The sequence below is a fragment of the Scylla paramamosain genome, chromosome 10 (assembly GCF_035594125.1).
Source record: "Scylla paramamosain isolate STU-SP2022 chromosome 10, ASM3559412v1, whole genome shotgun sequence".
Classification (NCBI taxonomy): Eukaryota; Metazoa; Arthropoda; class Malacostraca; order Decapoda; family Portunidae; genus Scylla; species Scylla paramamosain.
The window spans coordinates 23,761,932-23,772,046 of record NC_087160.1 but is presented as its reverse complement, the minus strand read 5'-3'; positions in this window follow the sequence as shown (position 1 = coordinate 23,772,046).

The window sequence follows — 10,115 nt, the reverse complement described above, 5'->3', positions numbered from 1 at the left end:
AGCATTAAGCGTTTACAGGTGAGGCGAGGCGTTAGGCAAGCGGGAATCATGCTCGCCTCGCTGCTTAATTCACTTTAACCTAACCCCTCTCCTCCTCTTCCCTCCCCCCCTCCTCCTCCTCCTCCTCCTCCTCCTCCTCCTCCTCCTCCTCCTCCTTCCGTTGGCGGCACTGAACTGACTTCTCGTTTTTGAGTTTCTTATTTCTGACACTCTAGTTTGCAGTATTTTTTTTTCTCTTTTTTTTTTTCTTTTTGTTAGATACACTGTTCGGTTTTATGTTTACAAACTGTTATGTGTGTTTTGTTTATTTTACATCTGTCTGTCTACCTGTCTATTGCGTTTGTCTGTCTATCTGTTTGTCGTCTGTCTATCTATATATCTATTTATGCATCTATATGTGTATCTATTTATCCATTCATCTATCTATCCATCACGCTATCTATCTATCAGTTCATAAATATATCTATCTATCAATCTACCAATCAATCAGTCAGTCAATCAGTCAATTAATCAATCTATCTATCTATCTGTCTGTCTGTCTCTCTGTATATCTATCTATCTATCAATCTATCTGGCTGTCTGTCTGTCCACCAGTCTGCGTATCTATACACCCAACGTTCTGTCTATCTACTTATCTTCTTATCTCTGTACTTTCATCTGTCCTTCATGAGATTTGTTTAAGTAGACGTAATGACGTAATTGAGACCAATTAAGTGAACTGAAACGAGGCAGAAGTGTTTGAGCGTGAGGGAACAATATCTGGGGGGGAAGGGAAATGTTCATGAGGGAAGAATTTACAGGGAAAATGCTTCGGTGGGGAGAGGTCAAGAGGGGAATAAGTGTTAGGAAGTGAGAATGTACTGAGGGGAAAAGGTTAAGAAGATAATAAGTTGAGGGGAAAAGTTCAAGGAGGGGATAAAAATAGTCGAGAGGAGAATGAAGAGTCAGGGTGGAGAAAGGTCAAGAAGAGGAGAAATGGGGGAGAGGAAATGATCAAGAGGAGAGTAAATTGGGAAGAAAAAGATCAAGGGGAGAAAAGTTAGAGAGGAAAAAGGTCAGGAGGAGAATGAGATTGGGAGAAAAAGGTCAAGAGGAGAATAAATTAGGGAGAAAAAAAGGACAAGAAGAGAATAAGGGAGGAAAAGGTCAACGGAAGAATAAGTCAAGGAGAAAAAAAAAGGTCAAGAAGAGAATGAGGGAGGAAAAAGGTCAAGGGGAGAATAAGTTAAGGAGAAAAAAGTCAAGAGGAAAATGAACCACAGAAAAAAAAGAATCAGGACAAAAAAAAAAAAAAGAAAAAAAGAAATAACGTCAAGAGCGAAAAAAAAGTTCCAGATGGTGAATACTCAAAGGAGAGAAGAAGAAGAAGAAGAAGAAGAAGAAGAAGAAGAAGAAGAAGAAGAAGAAGAAGGAGAAGCAGAAAGATTCACGGGGAGGAAGGATGAAACAGTCTTTACTTGACACTTTCTGATGAGCTGGGTCGGAAATCTCTGTTGGCGGTGAATCTGTACTTAACTTTGCGTCGGGCAGTGAAAGGAGGGTGACTATAACGTCTTTTCCAAGGCCACAGAGATGATTAGCCAAGTTCTCAAGAATGTTTTTCCTTTTCATAATGTAGCAAACCTGTTAATCTGTCACTAGAACCGTCAAAACACCATCAAAAAGCCGTGTAACTTTAACTAGACTAGAGAGAAAGTAATGGAGTTACTGGTAGAAGTGTTTCAGAATACGGTTCACTGTTGCGCCTCCTCGGTGGTTCCCCAGGAGGGCCTTGATAGTAGCGGCGCTACAGAGGCGGCAGGTAATTGGTGCTGTCGGGGGAGCGGTGTGAGATGGGGCGAGGGGGCGGGGAGAGGGGGCGGCGAGGCGTGGAGCGTGAGTCACGGAGCTGCGTCTTGCCTCGCCTCGCCCCATCCAGCCCTGCCCCATCCAGCCCTGCCCTGCCCAGTCCCGCATTTTAACACGCAATAGGTACAGCAGATCCTTAAACATGTCCAGAGTCCACGCTGAAAACTGCTAAAACATGAAGAAATCTTGCGCAACAAGGCGTGGGGCCCGCACCTGAACCACGCCTGCACGCCCCGATAGTAATCACGCCCCTCCTGCTCCTCTTCCCATCCCCTCCCCTCCACTTTCAAGAACAGACAAGGTGTAGGGTTGTATTAGCCACATTAATTGCTTGTGCGTGTGTGCGTGCGGGGAGGAGCGGTTATGTAGTTGGCGAGGCTTGTGGTGGTATTTATCGTTTCGGTTAATACCTGGGCTGGTGTCACGCTCAGGGCGCCCACGCACACCTGCCAGGGGAGACACCAGCATTCCGGAACAGAGAGAAGGAGGAGGGAATGTACTATTTATTTATTTATTTATTTATTTATCTATTTATTTTCATAGATATTCACATTGAAACACACGTCTTCATGTTTTATCCTTTGTGATTTGCATTCATCTTCGTTCATATCTTTTCATATTCCACCTAATTTCGAGCTAAAGAAGAAGAACAAGGATAACGTTAATGATGACGATATAGTAATAATAAATAACAAGAATAAGAACCAAAAAAAGTGAAAAGCAACACATGGAAGTGGGTGATTGGTGGGTAAAGTAGTGTGGATGACTCAAGGTGGTGGATGTGTGGTGAGCGAGGCTGATATAAGTGAGGCAGGTGTGTTGAGGGCACTCTGGGTTACTTACTACTCCCCTCCACACCTGACTCTCGTGGTGGGCAGCGGCGTGCGTGTATGGGGCAGCTGAGTGACGAACAAACCATAACACACCTCACCAGCCTTGCTATACATACTGGCCATACACACTAACACATACCTCCCATGTTCGCACCGTATTACATTGTGTGAATACTTATACATCATATTGCACTGTGTTACTAGTACTTCTGTATTGCACACAGAACAAACCTACACTCTATTGCACAAATCTACATACGAGTACACTTCTCTCTACTTCTTATAAACCACGCCACCCAACCACCCAGCCACCCGTCTACCCGTCTGTATCACCTCCTCCCACCCACCCACATCCACACCCACACACACACACACACACACACACACACTTACACATGGAAATAGTTAATTCATAAAAGGAAACTAACGTACAATTTCTCGTGTGTATGCAAAACTGGGACTAATTCATTCTTGCAATAGGGGTGAATTTCTTGTTTTAATCGTGGTCGTCGAGGTGCACTTGTGGTGTGAATGCGTTAGTTTGCTTGTGGCCTGCATGTACTCCCTCGCACCTCGCCGCCAGGGATGGGCAGCGTGGCGTAAGGCAGGGAGTGATCTAAGGGTATCAGCTTGGAATGAACAGCCTGATATGCCTACAGTTAAATTTTGCATCCTTTGTATTCAAAGTATTGGTGTTCTGCATACCAATGTCAGATAAAAGAAAAAAAATATGTATAAAAGATAAAAATTGCGAGCCGAAAGCATATTCCCCCCACTCAATTAATTTTCAACACTGCCTTTTTCTTAATTTCTGCAGTTCTGTCTATCTCTTCCTCCTCCCCCCTTCAGAAAGAAAAAAAAGATCAGTGAAGCGAGCAGGATGCAAGGACGGCACTCCGGGGAAAACTTAGACAGCAGCACTGAAATAGCACCGATGCTTCCGAGCGGTCCGCGGAGTCTTTGATGTCTTGGGTTAAAAAGGTAAACTCACTGGAGAACATTGACGTGAATGAAAAAGTGAATTAAGTCCAGAAAGAAGGGGACGCTCAGCTCAAAGTCTGTATTCTTGTATCATATGCCGTAGGTCTGACGGAGGAAGAGCAAATTTAGCTGGCGGATCAGCAGGTAGAAGTAGAGGTTGTAGAAGGAGGGGTGGAGTCGAAGGGTGTCAAGACCTGAGCTGAGGAGGTGGAGGCCACATAGAAGGCCTGGAAGTTTTCACTCTTTACAGTGGCAGCCTTCTGGAGGTACTGAGGCTTTTTGTTCCAGCTAAACATATTGACAGCAAGATTTTCGGTTCAGCAGAAGGCGAGACTACAGCAGTAACGGCAACACCTGCAGCGACGCGAAGAAAGCATCGAGAGGCATTGGCAGCAGCCTTAAGTTTGAAAATAAACAAGGATAGGCCCGCCGTATGTTGAGCTTGCCGCTGCTGCAGCCACCACGACTAAAAGCAAGATTGATGCCTCTATAAGGTGAAGCTGCTGCAGCCACCGTCACTTTCAGCGGAATGAACTCTTTCTACAGACGAAGGGCTAGCGGAAAAGCCACAGCAGCAGCCTTAAGAGTAAAGATGAACGAGACCTCCTCGGCAGCAACCGTATGCGATACCAGCGTGGATATCCTACAGGGAGCCTGCCTGGCTTTCGCTCACTGTATGCGTGTTTGGGCGAGACGTGAGCTCTTTCTTGTGCACGTAGGAGGAGACTTCCTATGACGCCTTCTTCGCTCGAAGGCAAACTCAAACGAAAAGTGTGGACGCGAAGTGAGCATCGCGTTGATATTGATGCGGAGAAGATACTTGGCTTGGTAGTCTCAAGGTCAATAGAATTCTGCTGACTCTGGGGAGTGTGTTCTGTTCCTCGGATCGTTGGTGAGAGTGTGAGCGATGGACAGAAAAGTGGGGAAGAGGAGGGAAAGGAAGAGAGTGTTGTCGATAGGAAAAATGCAACAGACAAGGGGAGACAGAGAGCGGGGAAAGAGGGTAAAGCGTTTTCTCACTTTTTACCCTTCCTCTATATAGTGTGACCCATTCCTTCCTGTCACCATTCCCCGCCCCTTGCCAATTTCCCGATCTGTCCGTCAACATCCCCTCCCCACACAACCTGTTCCTCACCCCCATTCCAATTCACCACTCCTTCCTCCCATGGTCATCCCTCTGAGCCCCCTCCCATTACTGCCACCCCCACTTCACCACCAGCATAGCAATCCCTCGCCTCGTTTTCACTTAGGGCGAGGCGAGGCGGGGCGGGTGGAGCGGGGCGGGGCGCAGAGGGCCGTCCCGTGGGTGGAGGGAGCGGCTTCCTCTCTGTGATCTTGCCTCGTAATCACTGTGATACAACGGCCTGCAACTCCTCCCCCTTGTTCTCGTCCTTGTTCCCCTCCTCCTCCTCCTCCTCCTCCTCCTCCTCCTCCTCTACACTTTATGACCAGCATCGTGGTAGTGGAGGTGGTGGTGGTGGACGTCATGCAGGTCTGAAGGTCGCCACTGCTCCTCCTCCTCCTCCTCCTCCTCCTCCTGTTCTTCTCTTCTTCTCTTCTTTTTCCTCCTCCTCTTCTTTTTTCTCCATGTCTTCATCCTCCTTTTCCTTCTCTTCCTCCTCTTCCTCCTCTTCTTTCTCTTCCTTCTCTTCTTCCTCTTCTTCCTACTTCCTCCTCCTCCTCCTCCTCCTCCTCCTACCGTAACATTTCGCTTTCTTCAATTTATGTCACTTTTATGTGTAGTGGCGGCAACGGCGTATGAGAGAGAGAGAGAGAGAGAGAGAGAGAGAGAGAGAGAGAGAGAGAGAGAGAGAGAGAGAGAGAGAGAGAGAGAGAGAGAGAGAGAGAGAGAGAGAGAGAGAGAGAGAGAGAGAGAGAGAGAGAGAGAGTGTGTGTGTGTGTGTGTGTGTGTAAAAAAAAAGAATACGATCATAGCCTACATGTATATTAGTGTACATACATACATACAAACAAACATACATACATACATACAAAGGTTAGCTCATCCACGTACGGTATTTTTGTTTACCTGGGATGGTGCATACTGAAATCTGGCTGTCCAGGTAAGGCTCGCAGATTAATTGTAATAATGGCCCGGGGAGGCTGTACAGTACTTGGCGGGGTGGTGCACTATTGAGTAAACTGTTTCCTGTTATGAGCCTGAGTGATGAAAACGGAAAATTCTGTGTGTGTGTGTGTGTGTGTGTGTGTGTGTGTGTGTGTGTGTGTGTGTGTGTGTGTGTGTGTGTGTTTTCTTTTTTCTCTATTTTTTTTTTACTTATTTTTTTAGTTTTCTTTCTTCTTCCTCCCCCTCCTTCTCCTCCTCCTCCTCCTCCTCCTCCTCCTCCTCCTCTTCTTCTTCTTCTTCTTCTTCTTCTTCTTCTTCTTCTTCTTCTTTTTTTTCTTCTTCTTCTTCTTCATCATCATCATCATCTTCTTCTTCTTCTTCTTCTTCTTCTTCTTCTTCTTCTTATTGTTCTTATTATTATTATTATTATTATTATTATTATTATTATTATTATTATTATTATTATTATTATTATTATTATCATCATCATCATCATCATCATCATCATCATCGTTTTTTATGATAATACATCCAGCAGTTATTTATTTATTTATTTATTTTTTTGCTGATTTGTTTTTTACAGTAATTTATTAATCTGTTTACTTATTTATTTTTTTTATATTTTCATTTATTTATAGGTGGGCTGCTACGTGGAGGTCTACTGGGTTCTTGCACCTTCCCTTACGTCCCTAGATATAATGGGTATAGAGAGGGTCGTGATGGTTACATAAGAACATACGAACATAAGAAAATAAGGGAAGCTGCAAGAAGCCATCAGGCCTACACGTGGCAGTCCCTGTAAGAAACATATCTACAGTACCTATTTCCACCTTTCGTCCTCATCCATGAATTTGTCTAATCACTTAAAGCTCCCTAATGAGACAGCACTAACAACCTGATTACTGAGACCATTCCATTCACCTACCACTCTGTTTCAGAACCAATTACTTCATACCTCTTTTTCTTTAACCTGAAATTCCCAAGCTTGAACCCACTAATTTTTTTTTAGATGCACGTTGGAACTGCAAAGGATGGAAGTCACAGAGGAAGATGCAGGGGACAGAAACAAGTGAAGAAGACTCGTACATGGCGCCAACCCTCGACTCTAGGGAAACTACGAAAGGAGAAGGAAAAAAAAAGGTGTACACAGGTAGGCCTTTAGACGAGTATTGCTTGGGGTTCCGTGGTGTTGCGAGGTGGTGAATGTGCACCGCTGCCCGAGCCTCCAGCGGTGTGGTGCAGCAACATGAATCCGAAGGGAGAGGAATGACGGGCCCACACTGTGATTTGTATCTTGTGAAAGGCAGGGCCGGGAGAGGAGGAGGAAAAGGAGTGGGAAGAGAAGGAGGAGGAGGAGGAGGAGAAGGAGGAGTAGGGAGGAGAAGGCTAGAAAGAATGTGAAGAGACAGAGACACAGTAGGAGAAGAATGAGGTACGAAAGAGGAGAAGAAAAGAGAAAACCTGGAGAGAATGTGAGGAGATAAAAGGACAGAACGAAGAAAATGATTAAAGGAGGAGGCGGAAGAGGAGAATATAGGGGAAGGCTGGAGAGAATATGAGAAGAAGGAAACAAAGTAGAAAAATGAGGTGCAGAGAGGAGGAGGAGGAGGAGGAGGAGGAGAAGGAGGAGGAAGAGGAGGAGGAGGAAGGGCAATACTGGAAAGGATGTGAAGGACGCTGAAGCATAGTAGGAAGGAAGTGAGGTAAGAAGGAAGATGAGGAGGAGGAAAAAGAAGAAAAGGCTGGAGAATATCAGAGAGAGAGAGAGAGAGAGAGAGAGAGAGAGAGAGAGAGAGAGAGAGAGAGAGAGAGAGAGAGAGAGAGAGAGAGAGAGAGAGAGAGAGACTTTAGAAAGAAAAGGAGGTGAGTAGAAAAGGAATGAAGGAAAATAAGATATGATTGAAAGGAAGAACACACAAGGAGAAAGAGGAAGGAAAACACAGAGAAAGAGGAGAAGCAGTGGTATAAGAAAGAAAAGAGAAGGAGAGGAATGAAAGACAAAGAAAGGAATATAGTACAACAAATAAGATATTGGTCGGAGGAAGAAGGAAGAGGGAAGAAGGAAGAAAAAAAAAGGAGAAAGAAAGACATGAGAGAATGAAAGAGAAAAGTGGGGAAGAAGAAGGAAGAAGAGTAAAGTAGGTTAGTTGAAAGGAGAACAGGGAAGACGAGGAGGAGGAGGAGGAGAAGCAGGAGGAATGGGGAAAAAAGAGAAGGGAAGGAGGTTAAAAAGAAAGAGTAAAGAGGAGAGAGGAGGGGAAGGAGAAGAAAACGAAGGAAAGAATGAGATGGAAGGAAAGAGCAGGGGAAGGAAAAGGAAGGGAGAGGAAAAAAGAGGAGGAAGAGGAGGAGGAGGAAGGAAGTAGGTTACATAAAAGAGAAAAAGAAAAAGAAAGACTTAAGCTGTCGGTGAAAGTTGGCATGTAAGACGGAGAAAAAAGAAAAAAAAAAAAAAAGAGGAAAATGCAAAAATTACGGTTCGGTACTACAACGCAGAGAGAGAGAGAGAGAGAGAGAGAGAGAGAGAGAGAGAGAGAGAGAGAGAGAGAGAGAGAGAGAGAGAGAGAGAGAGAGAGAATAAAAGTATGATATTAATATTTCTGACTTAAATTTTCTTACGCACTTGAGGTTCCGACCCTCCCTCATAACCCTGCCCTTGAGAGAGAGAGAGAGAGAGAGAGAGAGAGAGAGAGAGAGAGAGAGAGAGAGAGAGAGAGAGAGAGAGAGAGAGCTCCGCGGAACCCTACCTGAGCACCCTTGCGGAACACCACAGGAGGGAGACATTTACAATTTTCCGCGTTTCTCCACGGCGCTGCTTGATCGGAGAGAGAGAGAGAGAGAGAGAGAGAGAGAGAGAGAGAGAGAGAGAGAGAGAGAGAGAGAGAGAGAGAGAGAGAGATTTGTTCATAAACCGTATGATTCCCGAATTAAACAGTTAGTTGAGAGAGAGAGAGAGAGAGAGAGAGAGAGAGAGAGAGAGAGAGAGAGAGAGAGAGAGAGAGAGAGAGAGAGAGAGAGAGAGAGAGAGCATAGATGTTATCTCCGCCAGTGCCTGAGGTCAGGTCATGGAGGTCAACTGGCGTGCTTTACAAAACTTCACTTATTCCTTCTTTCTTTTTTTATTTCCTTTCTTTTCTTTCCTTTTATTTTATTTATTTATTTTTTCTCTCTCGATTTCAATCCGTCGCGTGGAACAGAACAGCTTGTGACTTACTTCATTGTTATTTTCTCTCCAGCTTAATTTTTTTTCTTTTTATGGATATATATTTTTTGTTCGCTGATATCACATTCCGCTGTCTGGAGATGAAAAGGAGGAGGAGAAAGAGGAGGAGGAGGAGGAGGAGGAGGAGGAGGAGGAGGAGGAAGAAGAAGAGGGATTGGGGGAGAGAAGAGGATGTGTGGAGGGGAAGACAGATTGGGGAACAAGGGAATTAGAAACAGTGAAAGAGAGGAGAAAGGAAGGCGAAGAAAAATTGAAGTTATGATGGATGGAATGGGAGGAGGAGGAAGTTAGGAGAGGAAGGATAGATGGGAGGGAAGGGAGAATGAATGAATGAATGAAGGGAGAGATAGAAGACAAGTCATTAAGGAAGGGGAAGGATAGATGGAGGGAGGGAGAGGAGTAGGAAGCAACAGCGAGATAGAGAAAAGTAACGGAGAGGAGAAGAGATTGAGAGATGGAGGGAAGGAGGGAGGAACAATGAGGGAGAGGAAGAGGAATGAAGGGAAGAAGAGACTGAGGGAAGGAAGGAGGGAGGAACAGTGAGGGAGAGGAAGAGAAATAAAGGGGAATGAGAGAAGGAATTAAAGATGGAGGAAAGGAGGGAGGGGGAGTGATGAAAGCTAAGGAGGAGAGGAAAGATGAAAGAAGGAAGAAGGGAAGTACGGATGAACAGGGAGGAAGAAAAGAAGGGAATGAGAGGATATATAGTTTCTTCCTTCCTTCCTTCCTTCCTTCCTTCCTTCATTCCTTCATTCCTTCTTTTATTCATTCATTCATTTATTCATTCAGAACTATTTGAGACTTCAGTACAGAAAAAAAAAATGCCTAAAAACATACAGACGATTAGGTTAATTTAATATGCATTTGTGAATAAGCAAACGTAAGACATATATTGTACTGTACAAATTACAAATATGCTTGAACAGGGAACAGATTTTTAAGTGGACAAGAATGGAAAAAAAAGGTGACAAATTAATTATACAGGTGAATAATAACACAGAAGGTTCTACAGATAAAATAAATACAGGCAGGTTTTTACAGAGAATACTAGGTGAAATTTGCTAAAGAAATCAAGCATACAGGTTAGATCCTTCAGGTAAAATACAGGTAAATTAAGGAGGGACTCTTATAGGGTGGAATCTACGAAGAAATTAAGAACACA